The following is a 16,928-nucleotide window of genomic DNA, read 5'->3' on the forward strand; positions in this document are numbered from 1 at the left end:
GCACTTCCAACGATCACACTATTGGTGCGATACGTTTACATGGACATTTTTTCCATCAGTCTTTCCCTGTCAGTCTTCCATCCTTCAGATTCACATTTGAAGAATGAATTTTGGAGGTTTTGTTTTATGCCTTGCACATATGCTGAATTGCTGAAGCAATCTCAAGGACAGTGGTACCCAAGCTTTTTATCACCGGGGACCAGTCAACGCTTGACAATTTTACTGAGGCCCGGAGGGGGGTAGTCCTCCCCTCTCAACCACTGCCCTAATGCTCTCTGACTCTGGTCGCTATGGTAACGTTTAAACATCCTTTTTTGCCTTTTGCCTAAGGTGACCAGATTTTAAGTTTGGTAAAAAGTGACCATAAGGAAGGCCGAGCGTCAAAGAATTGAGGCTTTTGAACTCTGGTGCTGGAGAAGACTCTTGAAAGTCCCTTGGACTCCAAGGCGAACAAACCGGTCAGTCCTAGAGGAGATCAGCCCTGACTGCTCCTTAGAAGGCCAGATCCTGAAGATGAAACTCAAATACTTTGGCCACCTCATGAGAAGGAAGGACTCCCTGGAGAAGAGCCTAATGCTGGGAGCGATCGAGGGCAAAAGAAGAAGGGGACGACAGAGAATGAGGTGGCTGGATGGAGTCACTGAAGCAGTCGGTGCAAACTTAAATGGACTCCGGGGAATGGTAGAGGACAGGAAGGCCTGGAGGATCATTGTCCATGGGGTCGCGATGGGTCGGACACAACTTTGCACCTTAGAACAACAACAACAAGTGACACAATTGACTGGAGGATTGCCAACCTCCAAGCACAGCCTGGAGTTCTAGAATCACCACTCAAGCCTGCACGGCTTGGAGATCAAGGGCTGTCCTGGAGACCAAACTGTCACTCACCGCTGGTGAGAAGAGGCCCTACCCCCCCTATTCCCGCGATCGCTCGGCGACCACCAGCAATGCCACCAAGTGATGTACATACATACTTCTTCAGATACCTGCTTGTACAAGAAAACTTACACCTTGAATACAACTTTGTGGGTCTTAATAGTGCCACCAGACTCAAACTTTGTTCCAGTTACCCACACTGGATTTGTTTGGGTTGCAACAAACAGGGTTCCCCCCTTGTATTATGACTATGAAAGGTACCCCCCCAAGAACTACACGGATAGTCAGGGGCAGTAAAAAGGGCATATAAAAGTCCTCCTGCCCCTCTTCCCCCTGCCACCATCTTTAGAAGACCTGCAAGTTTGTATTGCAGCACGTGGGCACAAACCCCGATGCCAGAGCTTGGCCACGACCATGCACTTCTGCTCCAAGGCTCAAAGAGAGTGCTGGAGCACTCCAAGGCTGCCTCTTGCATGGCTGGGCGACTCTGAGTGGCTACGCCCCCCCTTCCCTGGGCACAAGCAGCTTGCCACTGCCCCCCGCACGTCCTGGCAGGGCACTCTGCCCTGGGCCCTGGACCCATCTTCTGCAGACCCCTGAGGCAGCAGCCAGGGAGAAAGACAAGGACCCGGTACCGACTGATCCACGGACCGGTACCAGTCCCCAGACCGGGGGTTGGGAACCACGGTTCAAGGAGACAACCATGCTTAAAGAAGTTTGGGGTCTCACCCCCCTTCCCCTTGGAGTGGATTCCCTTTTCCTTTGTCACCAAAAATTACACCTTTGAGTTGTGCTCTGGGTATTACAGTTTAGCTGTGTTAGTCAAATAGGAGTTTTTTTTCAAATTAGTTTGGGAAATTAGCTAAGAAGACGGAGTGAGCAATCTACACCAATATTTACAGTGATTGTTGCCTTAGAGATGACCAGTCAGATGTTAAACTGGAAAAACTTTTATTAAGGGGAATTAAAGGGATATAATTCCTCCTGGTGCTGCTGGCCCAGATCCCAAATGAAGCCCATGCTCCTCTCCTCGCTGACACTCGCTCCCTGCCTGCCTGACCCTATGCCACTGCTTTCCCCACCAGGCAAGGAGTAAAGAGGAAGCACTGCAGCTGTAGCAGCAGCCACCATCCATGCCATGGTTCCATCCCTTTCGCTGTTTCTCTGCAGTCACTGGTGCTTCTAAAGAGCCCTCTTGTCGGGCAGGCAGCAGTGGGCTGGCTCTCCAAAACTCAAGATCACCCACATGAGGCTAAGTAAAAAATTAAGGATGGAAAAGGGAGGGTGTATTTTAAGAGATGGCAATATTTACCAATCTAGATTAGGGAAGTCTACAGTTTAAGCTGCAAAATGATGAGCTTTTCACAGAGGAAGGAAGAAGGGGATAATTCACTGGGCATACGTAGGGATCCAAGAACACACACACAGAGTCCTGAGACAGAGGACCTCTTGATTAGGAAAAATGTTCCCTGGGACAATGCTGTCATCTTTGCTCTGATAACAATAGGATCTCCAGTAGTGGACAATGAACCAGGAGAAATGTTGATGAGTTTTCAGGAGACAGATAATGGTTGTGATTGCTCTACCGGTTGATTGCTCTACTAAAAGTATTAAATGGTTCTTTTAGTATTAAATGGTTCTTATGATCCTTTAATTCTTACAAAGGAAAGCTACCGCATTTGGGAAGTATTGCTAAATTAAAACGAGTCAATGCGAGGGAAGTGAGATTGAGAGATTTATTATTCCTGGGAAATCCAGAGTCCTAAATTATGCATCTCCATGGGTTGGAGGGAGGTCATCAGCAGGTCACACATTCTAAACCTTTATGCCCTGGCATGTTCTGAAGACTGGCATCCATGTCTGTGTCCTGTTAAGTCAAACAGTGTGTTTAAATTTATGATCTGGCTGACATTTAGTGTCATATTTGGCCAGGCAGAGTAGTGAGTGTAAGAGTTCTAACGAAATATTCTAGGAAGGGTATTTATGGATTTCTGTCTATTAACTGCCCATCAATGAGAGGAGGGGCCTGCCTGCTAACATCTGAAGAAGTCGGGAGAACTCTCAGCATGTGCCTAGACTGGCTCTTAAAATCTTAAAATTCAAGTATCAGATGGGATGTTTCAAAGGGAAAGGAAGGCAAATGTAAGCCGCTTTGAGACGCCTGTGGGTAGAGAAAAGCGGCATATAAGAACCAGCTCTTCTTCTTCCAAAGGTCAAGGGAGATCTTAATTCATATTGATTTAATACCTAGGAATAACATCCATGAACTGCTTGTAATCAAATAAAGTGAGGATAGAGCTCCCCACAATCCACCAGGCCTCAGAGGAAGAAATGTGTTTTGACCTGAAAGCCTTCTAAACAGAACTGTAGACTATTCAGAGGCATTTGTTATGTATCTCTAAACCCAATCTTGCCAAGAAAGACTAAAAGGTGTTTGAAAACATGCCCAGGGATATGCAATAATTTGCTCTGCAGTCTGAATGAAATAAAGAGGGCAATAATTGTCTGCTGGTATCGGCACTCCTAATGGAAATGACTGCTTGTTTTAGTGCGGGTGAATTCCAGTACTGAAACATTTCACTGCTGGCATGCAGATTAAAAAACAAAAATGCTGAAACCTGTCCTTTCTGGAAGACAGTCCTCAAGGTGAGGCAAATGTTCAGATTCCCAAGAAGAGGCTTTCTTGTGAATTCATTTCACAATGAAAATAAAAAGTATAGAAGAAACGAGTAGTAAAAGCAATGGGGGTAAATGGGGAAGAACTGGAACAGTGCTGGGATGTTTACGAAGTTGTCTGGACACAAGGAAACAAATGGTGACATCAGGGAATGGAACTTAAAGCAATCTGGAAAAAGCCTTAGAGCAGGGATTCCCAACCAGGGGTTGGTGGATCCCTGGGGGGTCCACAGTCTTTCCCCTCCTGCCTGAATGGAGTCTGCCACAAGCTTGGGAACCAACTTCCATTGTTCCCTCCTCCTGAGTGCTAGTGAGTTCTCTCGTGATATCTGCTCCTGGGAGGGGGCTGAGCCTGCCTGCCTACTCCCACTAAATTGCCCCCAGCTCTCCCCCATCAGCCTTCCTTGAGCCTGTCTGTTAACACAAGTAGTGATATCACTTCCAACGGCATGTCACTTGTGGGGGCATGACAGGGAGGCGTGGGGCTCCTCAAAGCGTCAAACATTTCAGGGGCTCCTCCATGGTCAAAAGGTTGGAAAAGTTTGCCTTAGAGTAACAGTCATACTACATTAGACAAATAAAATAAAATAGTTAAGGCAGCTAAAGTAAAACACACATAAAGTAACACAATTAGACAGCAATACCTTTGAAATAGCTGTATGCTTTTTAAAAAAAGACTCAGGCTTGTAACCTTACTGCAGTATGAACCTGTGAGCAGTAACCTGAGTGAGTACCCTGCTTCTGATTTACAAGCTAAAGAGAATAGGCTGCCTTTCTTAGATAATCAAGATAATTTGCTACACCCTAAAATTATAACAATTTAAACCATAGTTATTCCACACACATCTATTTAAAACATTGCAAAACCCTCTGTGACTATTTCTGCTGTTAGCCATTGCAACCACTCCATATTGAGGAAGCAGGTAAGAAATTTGGCCTCAGAGAAGAGGATGTCCCTCACAGTATGAAAGTCTTAACATTTCTGTCAAGAAAGCCCGGGTGTAATTATGTCTGCTGGGATTGATATCAGTTTTCTAAAATTATTTCTGTATTTATAAGAATAGTATTATCCTGAATGGAAAAAAAAAGAGCTTGGCTGATATTCTGTTATATAAAAACCCACCTATCAAGAAAAATGTATTTCAGACTGATAAAAATAATCCACCCAAGATGAGAGATTAAGTTTATGAATATAGAGTTAACTGCCACAATCCAGCCTTGTCATAATTAGCATTTGATTTAAACAACAATAATTTGAAATGGAGCATGACATTATTATGCACAAAGCAATGTCTCACTAATTATAGCTTCTGACATTATACCCCACAAAACTGCAGAAGCAGATGTATACAGCACTTCACATCTCCACGCTTCAAAATGCTAAGAGAAAAATGTTAGGAAGGCTTCAAATAAATGTTCAAACATGGATACATAAATAATTTCTTAGGAATCCATCTATTCTGTTGCTACAGTGTTTAGCCCTAATGGCATTTGTGTCAGGGCTACAGATGATAAACAAGTTTGTTGCTGTTCTACACAGAGATTAATCCTGTGTGCCTGATAGGACTAGTGCACAGGCAAACGAGGAATAAAAGGAGGGGAGGGGAGGGGAGGGGAGGAATACTGCATGAATGCATGTTAAAATGTCATGTACGATCTTCATTGTTCCAGTTGGAGTGTGAGGAAAAGAAAGCTGCAATCCCAGCTGACTCCCAGCCCTGGCCCCACTCAGTGCCTTGGCCCACAGTAAGCAAACCTGGATACTTCCATGTTCCCTGTGATGCTGTGGTTGCCATCCATGGCCCTGCTGGGCCAGCCCTGTGCATAACGGAAGAGACACCGAACGCAGACCCATGGAGCTGGACAAGGCATTCCCCCAGCCCCACAATGTGTGGTGGGGCCCTCATCCCCCTGCTTCCACTGCCACCACCGCACATGATGGGCTCTTCCAGCCCCGGTGTTGTACATGCACATCTGCTGTCTCAAGGCTATCCCCCATGCTTACTCAGGAAGTGGCGGGGCATGCCACCCCACCACCAGGGCCCAGCAGCAGCCTGGCATGGCTACTGCCATGCATAATTGCTCTATGTCACAAAAGGTCGCTATGTTGATGTTGTCTTCAAGAAAGATCCGAACTGAGTGCCAGTCAAATATCATGGCTCCTTCAAACAGCTGAACTGCAGTGTTTATTGTTACCACTAACTTTTTTTCTGTATTGTTGATAATTGGGACAGTCTTAAACCCAGATGTGACATCTGTAAACAATAACATGCTTTTAAATTGTGATGGCCTAGTGCAATAAAGTTCATTCATTCATTCACTCAGTCATATTATGAAATACACAGGTTGGGTCCAGGATCTCCACTTCATGCCCTGTTCTACAACTAGATGCGAATTGTGGATTCCCCCATGTGTAGTGACCAATTCAATATACACTTATGGGTTCCTCCCATCCCACAATGCTTTTTCAGACTAGGAAAATGGCATGAGAGCAAAAACAAATCCCCTTGTCTATATGCACCATGGTTGTGACCCGAATTGGCACCATGCTTGAGGGAGTTGAGGAGACTGTTCTGACAGTTTCACAATACAATAATTTTATTCTCTCTAAAATATTCTCTCTAATATATAACAATATTCATGTAGAAAGTACTTTACCTGCAGTACTTTTACTGTACAAATAGGCAATAAAGGAAGTTGGTGTGGGATATTCCCTCCCCCCTGCTCCTCTGCATTCCTGTGCAGATTCCACTCAGTCACTTGAGAGAAATTCTCTGTGTTACTGTTCTAAACCTCAGTGAAAATAAGACCCAGCATGTTCCAACATTCACTGACAACCCATTTTTAATCGGCCGCATTCATGTGGTGTTAGTGATGTCTAAAATGGCCTTGAGAAAAAATGCAGATAAGCACTGAAGTGCAGAAACATTAAAGTACCAAGAAGGGAAAAGGGGCTTTAAAATGTTCAGTGGTAATTACAAGAAGCTTGCTTAACATATATCCTGATTACATGCAAGATCTGTTCTGGAAAAATTAATCATTATGAACTGCAGCTACAATAGAGGTCTCTATAAACTGGGAAAGTTGTCCTTTACCATCATTAAAGAATTGCCATGAAAGAGCCTGGGAACTATTGGTAATGGAAAAAGGAACATGTTAATTGAGATTTGCAAAAGGTTAAGGCAAGTCAGAAGAGTTTAATAGTAAGTGGTTTCTCAATTTAAAAATAAATTTTAAGGGGATGCACTTTGACAAGCAGCGGCATTTATTAAATCATTGAAAAGATCTCTTCAGAAATGCTATTCAATTTCAATTTTCAACATGTGTTTATATTTTATTTAGTAGTTTTATGTAACTGATATAAGTGGCCATTTTTAAGATTATGTTTTCTAGTGTTTTTGTTTTCAACTTATGAAAGTAGGTTTATTATTGTTTTATTTTATATTCCATAACATTTTATTTTATTTACTTTATTTTCCTTTCTCATATAGATTCAAGGCAGATTATCTTTTCTCTCTTAATAAAACAGTAAGGGGTGTTTGGGTGGGATCAATCCGTGATGAGGAAGGGCAACAATTGGTCCCATGGCCCTGGACTGACAAGTAGAGGGGCCAATCGATTGGCCCCTCACCAGGACAGACCAAAATTCCATCCAGCCAGGGGCAATCTGGAGAAATGGCTGCCAGTCTGCTCCTGACCACCAAAGGGAGAGGAGGTCAGTAGGGCTGCCAAGGGGGATGAGAACAGAGGCTTGGACAGGCTGCGCCAGCCCTTCCCTCCCCCCAAGGCTGTCCTAACTGTCATGTCCAACTGTAAATTGCCTCAGAACCCTGACAGAGTTGGCAGGAGGCTGCAGAGTGCTCCCCCTCCCCCTCCCTTGAGGCCTGCTGCGAAGGAGCCTCTAACAGCCCCTGACTGAGGGGAGGGAGGCCTTTCCAAAAGCAACGAAAGGGAGTCTGAGGGCATTCCTTTTGAGCGCGGGGGGGGGGGGGCTCTATCCCCTTCTGCCAAACAGTTGCCTGACACGGATGCCACAGAAAAGCCCTTCTCACTTAAAATACTGCTCTGGCTGGGGGTTAGACACAGACACAGCCAAGCCATGTGTCTTTCTTCTTTGCAACTCTGTGTGGGTTTGAGGCCACTGCACAGCATTATTCTGCAGATGAAACTGTTTTTTTTTGTCTCCTGTTTCCTCTACACAACAACCCTGTGCAGTAGGCCTCAACATTCAGCCCCATGCCCTTACAGACTGGACAACTCCTCCCCTTCCTCTTCCCACTGCCAAGCTCTAGTGACCGTTGTATTCTTGGATACAATGGGCTTTGCCCCTAGTCTGTACACAGCCCGTGGTGCCACGGGCGCCACGGACTGAATAAAAGTGTAAGGGGTAGTGGGGAGGAGTTAGGGCGGGACCGGTCCGGGATAAAAACTCGGAGGGCCAATCAGGAGCCGCGAAGCGGCTCCTGATTGGCCCCTCCGAGTGTCAATCCCGCCCCAAGCAGACCGCGGCTCCCCATTGCCTGCTTCACTCGCTCGGAAAATGGCGGGGCGGCTGGTGAGAGCCTCGGCTGGGGGGTGGGCCGGGAAGCCTTCTCTCGGCAGGCAGAGCGGCCTCGCAGCATCGTAGACGCTGTGAGGCCGCTCCGCCGGCTGGCAGAAGGCTCCAGAGAGCCTCGGGTGGGGGGGGGGGACGGGAAGCCTTCTGCCGGCGGGCGGAGCGGCCTCGCAGCGTCGTAGACGCGGGGCGGCTGGTGAGAGCCTCGGCTGGGGGGTGGGCCGGGAAGCCTTCTCTCGGCAGGCAGAGCGGCCTCGCAGCGTCGTAGATGCTGCGAGGCCGCTCCGCCCGCCGGCAGAAGGCTCCAGAGAGCCTCGGGTGGGTGGGTGGGTGGAGGGGGGACGGGAAGCCTTCTGCCGGCGGCCGGAGCGGCCTCGCATCGTCGTAGACGCTGCGAGCCCGCTCCGCCCGCCGGCAGAAGGCTCCAGAGAGCCTCGGGTGGGTGGGTGGGTGGGTGGGGGGGGGACGGGAAGCCTTCTGCCGGCGGCCGGAGCGGCCTCGCATCGTCGTAGACGCTGCGAGCCCGCTCCGCCCGCCGGCAGAAGGCTCCAGAGAGCCTCGGGTGGGTGGGTGGGTGGGTGGGGGGGGGGACAGGAAGCCTTCTGCCGGCGGCCGGAGCGGCCTCGCATCGTCGTAGACGCTGCGAGCCCGCTCCGCCCGCCGGCAGAAGGCTCCAGAGAGCCTCGGGTGGGTGGGTGGGTGGGTGGGGGGGGACGGGAAGCCTTCTGCCAGCGGCCGGAGCGGCCTCGCATCGTCGTAGACGCTGCGAGCCCGCTCCGCCCGCCGGCAGAAGGCTCCAGAGAGCCTCGGGTGGGTGGGTGGGGGGGGGGACGGGAGTTCTAGCGCCCGTTGTATTTCTGCCTACAACGGGCTTAAGCTACTAGTAGGATATAAAACAGTGCAATCAGACAGCATGACATGATCAATGAACAACACAATAGGACTAGGATTGCAGAATTTAAAAACAATGAGAACTAACAATACAGAATACAGAACATGGATTACAAGACAGTGCAATAATAATCTTCGCAGTTCATTATCCATTATGAAGTCTCCGTCCTAAACTCTTCCCATCTATTATAGTTCTAATACCTTCATAAAAACATGCTCCTAAATATTTTTGTTCTGCTCTTTCTGATAGAACTGGATGGGAGCCACCACTGAGAATGCATGTGAATGAACAGCAGCTGATCTTATTCATTTGCTGGATGGTACCTTCAGAAGGCTTTACTTAGATGAGAGACAGTGTCACAGCAGAGCAGGAGAGACTGTCCAGCAGGTATGTGGGCCCACTGTTATTAAACGCTTTGCAGGCAATAAGCAGAATCATGACCTGAACTTGGCAACTGATATGTACTCAATAGAATATCTGCAGAATGGGAGGGAAATGCATGTAAAACTGGGCTGTGGTGTTCTGCACCAATTGAGTTTTCAAAATTGTCTTTAAAGCCAGACCAGTGTAGAGTACATAACAACAGTCATGCTGTTCTGCTTCAGGCAGGTGCCAGCATACACGGTTTCAACTGAGGCGGAGAACTGGAACTGGTTATCAGAGGCAGGATGCCAGAGTTTAATAAACAGAGTCTGTAAATTGTACAAGCATTGTCTGAGCAGGCCAAAGTCAGTTTTCTGAAAAGCAAGAGAAACAGCAGCAGCAAGACAGCATACAAGTGTTGAACGTGATGAAACCATATTGCAAAAGTCTTCCTCTGTAGTCTGATATACTTCAAACCTTCCATCACACCTGCAACAGCTGCTTCATGCCCAGGGTTGTTGAGTTCAGAGGCAGGCTGACTGTAAATCCCCTCTACACCTGTGCCAGCAATGCTCTTGTGGACCTGGGGGTCCTGGAGGAGATATGAAGGCTGGCTAGCCCTGAACAGAATCCAGCTGTTCCTCATCATAGGAGTAAAAACTGTCTCCAAGATCTGGCTGTTCCACAACACTAGCTTTGAGTTAATGATATCATAGGTATGTGGGGCAGATGAGTCGAGTCAAGGTACGGGGCCATCTTCCGGGCTTCTAGAGTGCATTTTTCTCCAGTAATACTGCTGCATCTAGTATAACTTCTGGACTGAGTCAGTGAATGTGAGCTAAACCTCATCAAGGATGATGAGCACAGTAACCCTTGAGACCTTAGCCTTCCCAACCAGCATTGCCTCCATCTTCTCAGGACTCAATTTTGATTATGCATTAAAACAGAGCAGGTAAGGAACTGTATAGGATCGTCAGGTTATCTGAATAACAAATATATGGAGCTGAATGTCATCAGCATATTGATGACAGTCTATTCCAAATCCAGAATAATTTATCCTCAGGGCTTTATACAAAGTTTGGAAGATAAGACTGAGCCCTGAGGAAACCCACAAGGCTGTTGGCAGAGTTTAAATATGCAGTAAAGCATAGCACAAGCTGCCCAAGAATAAAATCAGTTTGCTAAAGAAGAGAACAAACTTTATAGGAAAAAACAGAAATAAAAGCCTGCCTGTCTAATATAGCTGGGAGAGTGGAAGAGAGTCAACAGTTTTCTGAAGAAGGAGGAAACCTTAACAAGCCAATCAACAGAGAAGAAACAATTTTAAACAAAGGGAGGTCCCTAACCTTGCTACGCTAGCTGGCTGATCCCTTTACTGCCCCTGCAGGATGTTCCAGTCACCTTTTGGTATTCATGCTCAGTAGACCTTGTGTATTCCAACAAAGGCAATTCCTTGTAATTTGAATCAATCAATACATTTCAAGTGCTTGGATGAAGTAACTGGTAGAAGAAAACAAATCAGGAACACATGCAAATTTAAGATTTCTAGTGTTCATGCTTATGAAGATTGGATACTTTATTTTGTACCCTTATGAACCATTATGCATGGGCAGGGAAGGATGGGCCGGCACCTGCATGACAATGGGGCTAATTCCTGCTTATGCATGATGTCAGCGCCATCCGGATTCCCTCCTGGCCCTGGCCCACTTTAGGGGTCCCTTTCTTGCAACGACAGCCATAGGAGGACTGGCGAGGGCTGGCCTGTGCATAAGGGAAGAAATGGGACTTTGAGGCCCAGATACTCCCCCCCCCACCCATGGTGCCCCTGCAGGGGGGAGGGAATGTCCTGTTCGGCTTTGCAGTGCTGTGGAGCCAAACAGGGTATTTCTATAGCCCCCAGGATGGCAGGATAGTGGCATGCCACTATCCCATCAACCTGTGGTGGGACCCCTGTGCTGTTCCCCAGAGTTGTTTGTGTGTACGCACAACTCCGGGGTGGACTGTGTCCACCAGGGCATTCCATCCATCATGTGTACATGGGTTGTTCGTGTGTACGCACAACTCTGGGGTGGACTGTGTCCACCAGGGCATTCCATCCATCACGTGTACATGGGAAGAGGTGGGGCATGATGCCCCACCATTGTCAGAGTGCTTGACTTCAGACAAGTAAACTTCTATTTCTATTCAAAAGCGTAGACATCCAAGAAAACTATAGTCAGAGCTGAAGTTATACACAAGGGTTTGCATTTATAAAACACAAGCACGTTCCCTTCCCTCCCCCCCCCCTGGGAAGGTGATGACTCGGGTTTCAAAGGGAGACCAAACCATTCTACAATCTAAGTACAAAGCACAGGGAGTCAGTGGGGGGAGATAGCCTGGTGAAGCTTTGGTGTGAGAACCAAAAGTCATACAACACAAGACTAAGGAATTCAGACTTGAGGTGCAAAACAGAAACAAGAACTGGGAACAGGCCTGGCAATATCGGATAGCGCTAATAATCAATCACAATTAATATGACAGAATTCCTGGGATTCTGAGAGCCGTGAGGAAGTGACAGTGCTCCTGTGTGGCCTCCGCTGTGCATAATCACTTTATGAGTTGTTTATCAACTAACTCTAATAATAACTTACAAAACAGAAGAAATCATTAGCATTAATTAGGATTACTACTCCATCTCATATTTGTATTCCATTCTTCTTCCAAGAGAATCAAGGTGGCCTCTGGATTAGGCAAAGAAAGACCACTTATGCCAATGAGCTTTGATGGTTAAGTAGGGACTAGAACCTTGGGTTTTCCTGGTCTTGTTCTGATGCCCTAACCACTACCCCTTACTAACTTTCAACTATTTTTGAAATGGCTCACTGTTAGAGATAGATAAAATTCAGAGAGTCAGCTGCAATCTTGTCAGCAAGTGGTATAACTGAACTACTGAGAAGGACTACCACTTCAGGTTTAGGAAATTCCTGAAGATTTTGGAGGTATAATCTGGGGAGGGCAGGGTTTGGGGAGGGGAAGGAACCAAGGGACCTCCATGATGCCATAAACCCCTCCTTTCAAAGTGGCCATTTTATGCAGGGGAATGAATCTATGTTGCCTGGAAATCAGTTGTAATCCCAGGAGATCTTCAGACACCATCAGGAGGCTGGGAACCCTACTGTTGCCAGGTAACAATGTTAACATGGATCATAGTATAACATGCAGAGGAACAATATAAATATCAGCACAAGCACTTTCTGAAAAGTTTGGTCAGCAAAAATGACCCTCTTCATCTAACAGTCTTATATTACACAAAGGAATGTAATGACAACCTGGCTAGGACTGTGCCACTCTCCATTTTATCTGTCTTCCATTTTAACGCTAGCTTTAGCTACTTTTTCAATGGGAGGAGGAAATGATAAGAAGTCAGTATTAATCAGGTGCCACACATTTCTTCGTTTTTACAGGAGGAGAACTGCAAAAATGTTAGGTCCCCATGGAAAACTTTTGTCATGTGTGACAAGAAAGAGGGAATGTTTATATTTTCAGCACGACATCTATCAGTGTCCTGGAAATTAAGAAAATATCTCATTTGTTTCATTTTCAACCATTTTTACATTGTTTTACTGGCAAGGCAAAGCAATGACTGGAATAACATCTCGAGTTCAGAAAGATGACAGGGGTGGGGATGAGATCACTGCAATTGACAATCTGAAAACTTCACCTCATTGCAGCAGAGAATCATTTGAACAATGGGATGCGCACTCCTTAACACTAAACCTAGAATCGGAACTCTCTCTCTCTCTGCATGTGATTGCATTGACTGAAGTGTTTCTAGGTTATTTTCTTCTGAAGAATGTTTACCAAAGTAAGAGAGTCTGGGGGAAAAATGCCCTAGCTATCATCACCAATACACCACATAGTCTCAAGCATCTGTTCTGGTAAACTTTTGATTGCTTGTAAATTGTCATTACTACAGTAAATGCCTGTGACTGAAGCCTTTGGATATCTTTAGTGCTACACTTGTCAGCTCCACTTAGAAATAATCGTGACTGACTGTAACATGGTTCAGAGATTTTAAATGAGGAAATCAGTGCTATCGGGAAAAGAGGATACGCAAGAATAAAATAACTTTGCCTCATCAGATCATTCTGTACAGCATTCGGAGGGGGGGGGAGAGGTGTTCAGGGCCTGTAAATTAATTTTAAAAAAATATATGGACTGTCCTTCTCTCTACACACACTTCCAATCTAGATTCTGACCTAGAAAAGGACAAACATTGCTTTTAAAGTTTGGATGACCTATATTGGTCAGCCAATAAGTCCCTGCTTATTCTAGACCTCTTGGGGGCACTTTACCTCAATTTTCATGGCAGTGCAGCTTGTTCTTTATTGATGGATTTCTGATGCGAGAACTAGGAGACAACTGCTCTTCCCAGTGCCTCTAGACCAAGCACACATCAGCACTCTGCTTTATCCCCTGATCTATTTAACATCTGTAACATCTGCCAAGGAAAGTCTTTCAGATATTTGGGTTATCTTGTCATCAGTATGCTGACCACACTCTGCTCACTTTGATCCTTTCTGCTTAAATCTGCACTGAATCTCTGGTTATTTATTTATTTATTTATTTATTTATTTATTTATTTATTTATTTATTTATTTATTTATTTATTTATTTATTTATTGCCATCAAGTCACAGCTAAAGTCACAGCTAATGTATAAGTTTTTCAAAGAAAGATCTGTTCAGAGGCGGCTTGCCATTGCCTGCCTCCCTGTCACAACCATGGTATTCTTTGGAGGTCTCCCATCCAGATAGTTAGGTAAAGGTAAATGTATCCTCTGGGCTTTAGTCATGTCTGACCCTTGGAGTGACACCCTCTAGCGTTTTCATGGCAGACTCAATACGGGGTGGTTTGCCAGTGCCTTCCCCAGTCATTACCGTTTACCCCCCAGCAAGCTGGGTACTCATTTTACCGACCTCGGAAGGATGGGAGGCTGAGTCAACCTTGAGCTGGCTGCTGGGATTGAACTCCCAGCCTCATGGGCAGAGCTTCAGACTGCATGTCTGCTGCCTTACCACTCTGTGCCACAAGAGGCTCCAGATAGTTAGATATGGGCAAATAAAGTGAAGCAGGAATAAAGCTGACCTACAGATAGGTGTATAACTTTTTTTAACTGCAGCTGTACTCCAAATGGAAAGCTAGGTAGGGATTTGAAAATCCATGGATTTGGAAGCACCTTTGGATTATTATTATTATTATTATTATTATTATTAATAATAATAATAATAATAGTAATAGTAATAATAATAATAATTTGATTTATGTCCCGCCCCTCCCCAGGGGCTCGGGGCGGTCACAACACAATAACAATATACAATAAAAATCCATAGTTTTCCCCAACAGGGGGAGTGGGCATGGGGACGATTGTAAGCCATTAGCAGGATTTATCTTTGTCACTAGATAACAGGGGCAAAGGTAACCCGAAGTGTTTCTCTCAGCTTTTCATACAGCTACTTGCAGGGGAATAACTAGCCATTTTCACATGTGCTTCAGAAACATTATCTTTTGGCTACTGTCATTTGCTTTATGTAGGGTTGCCTTTGAAAAAATGTTCAGAAGCTAAAATTGGTGAGACAGGTGGTGACTAAAGTGCTAAGAGACACCTGCCAAAATGAATATGACTCCTGTGCTGTTTCAATGGCACTGCCTTCCAAACTGAGCTCAACCAGTTTGACCTTTAAGACTCTTACAGAGAAAACTTATCAAGGATTACTGCAATCTAAGACCATTAGCTTCAGTGAGGTTAGGCTGCAGCAACTCTGCATGTGACAACTTTGAGCCAAATTCTACAACACCATTGCAGGAACCTACCTAGTCAGAGAATCAACTTGGCGAACACCTGTAGCAAAGACTCCATAGCTGTGCTCCCTCCATGTTTGAGAATTTACTAAAGCTTTAAGTATGCGATGCTTAGAAAGAGAGTAGAAATATTAGAAAGTCTTCTTTGAACTTTTCTTTAAAGTAACTTTTACTTTTTGCAGAGGTTTTTTTTGTGAACAGTTTCCTTTAAAAGTATCAAGAAATGGGAAATATAGTCCCTAGTAATGCCTCAACTACCACATAGTTACTACAGGTTTTTAGGGAAACCCATGATCACATGTCCCATTCATTGAAGTTCCACAGATCTCTAGAGAACTTCCTATGTTCTTGAAAACATCTTTAGTCTTCTCTGTAGGAGGAGAAGCAACCCTGAAGCATTCTCAGTGCCTAGGTAAAAAGAAGAGGAATGGTTATTAAATGAAAAGCTTGCTTGGTATTTTATTCAGGGTTGTTAACTTGTTAGTGCAGCATTCATAATTAAGTTTTTCCTCAGGCTATTGTGGCATTTTCCCCCTGCAGATTGAGCATATAAAAATAACAGTATGTAGGCTTTTTTAAATTTAATGGATGCATAATTTGAAATTGTTGCCAAATAAAGTAGGATAGGCAGAAAGCAAGGCTTTATAAAGCCAGCTTTCAAATGGAAATGAGATTTCAAAGTGAATATCAGAGGCCTGATAGCTGCTTGCTCTTTGCTCAGCCATATGAAGATATTGTTTAATTATGAAACAAGTTCATCCTTAAACTCCTTGACCGGCATGAATGATTCTTTCCATTTTCCCTGTAGATGATCATACTGAGTGTTGCACAACCCTCAATTTTCTCTAGAGGAAATTTAAAAAGTGGATGGAGGGGGATGGGAGAGAAAGTCCTTTTGGCTCTTTGGATGGAATTAAATAGAAAGAGTCCCAGCTGTCCATATGCTAAAACAATAAAGTACAAAGCACAATCCTCTCCAGGCAAAAGATCTAAGAACTACAGATAATATCCTCTTTTTTTCTGATCAGGTGCTTGATTTAGAGAAGGAAACAATCTGTGACCAACATGCAAAAAAAAAATTGCCTTGAACTCTCATCTTGAATTCAAAGGGAAATGGTGATTGAAGACAGCACCTCTGCCAATGAAAAGAACACTCTGCAAGCCAGTGGCTCTGAGCCAAATGTTCCTCTGTGTGCAGTCTGGCCTTGCAACAGGAGGGTTCAGCCCCACAAGGCACAGCTGCAAATGTCATAGACAATGTCGATAACAATGTCACTCCTGACATCTGGCCCCCAATATCTGAAAATAGTCTATATGAATAGTGCATAAAAGAGACTGCAGAGGAGCTGGTTTAGACACAAGCTTTTGCACATGCAGATATTCTTACCAAGTAAGCATTCATGAAAAATAAGTTAAATGTATGACCAAATGTATAACCGAAAGATAACAAGCCTAGTTCAATGAATTTATATTTTATCCTGTTTAAATGTTTTTGCAAACTAATGAACGGCAGCTTTAATCAGGTGCTTGATGATCTGGGTCAAGCCAAAGTCAGGCAGTAAGAATAAGTCTGTGTGGTGGTAAATTCATGCTTTCAGGGTAAATCCAGGCAACAACCCACCACATTATATCTTAACCTGGCTCAAATCCTTCTCCAACCATACATACCAGGGTTACCTGCTTGCCTCAATACACCACTGACTAGGGTGCAAACTGCACGGAGCTT

The 16,928-nt window shown here is 45.0% G+C and overlaps 2 long non-coding RNA genes across 2 annotated transcripts in view; one reads left to right on the top strand and one right to left on the bottom strand.

The window, feature by feature from the left end:
• Positions 1–9,023: 9,023 nt before the first annotated feature.
• Positions 9,024–16,928, top strand: part of LOC143840952 (uncharacterized) — a 64,348-nt gene continuing 56,443 nt past the window's right edge. The window contains exon 1 of the long non-coding RNA XR_013232488.1: positions 9,024–9,386. This is a non-coding gene — a long non-coding RNA (uncharacterized LOC143840952). The remainder of the gene's footprint in view (positions 9,387–16,928) is intronic.
• Positions 13,137–16,928, bottom strand: part of LOC143840951 (uncharacterized) — a 50,558-nt gene continuing 46,766 nt past the window's right edge. Inside the window, exon 3 of the long non-coding RNA XR_013232487.1 lies at positions 13,137–15,610. This is a non-coding gene — a long non-coding RNA (uncharacterized LOC143840951). The remainder of the gene's footprint in view (positions 15,611–16,928) is intronic.

Source organism: Paroedura picta, chromosome 7 (genome assembly GCF_049243985.1).
Source record: "Paroedura picta isolate Pp20150507F chromosome 7, Ppicta_v3.0, whole genome shotgun sequence".
NCBI classification, from domain to species: domain Eukaryota; kingdom Metazoa; phylum Chordata; class Lepidosauria; order Squamata; family Gekkonidae; genus Paroedura; species Paroedura picta.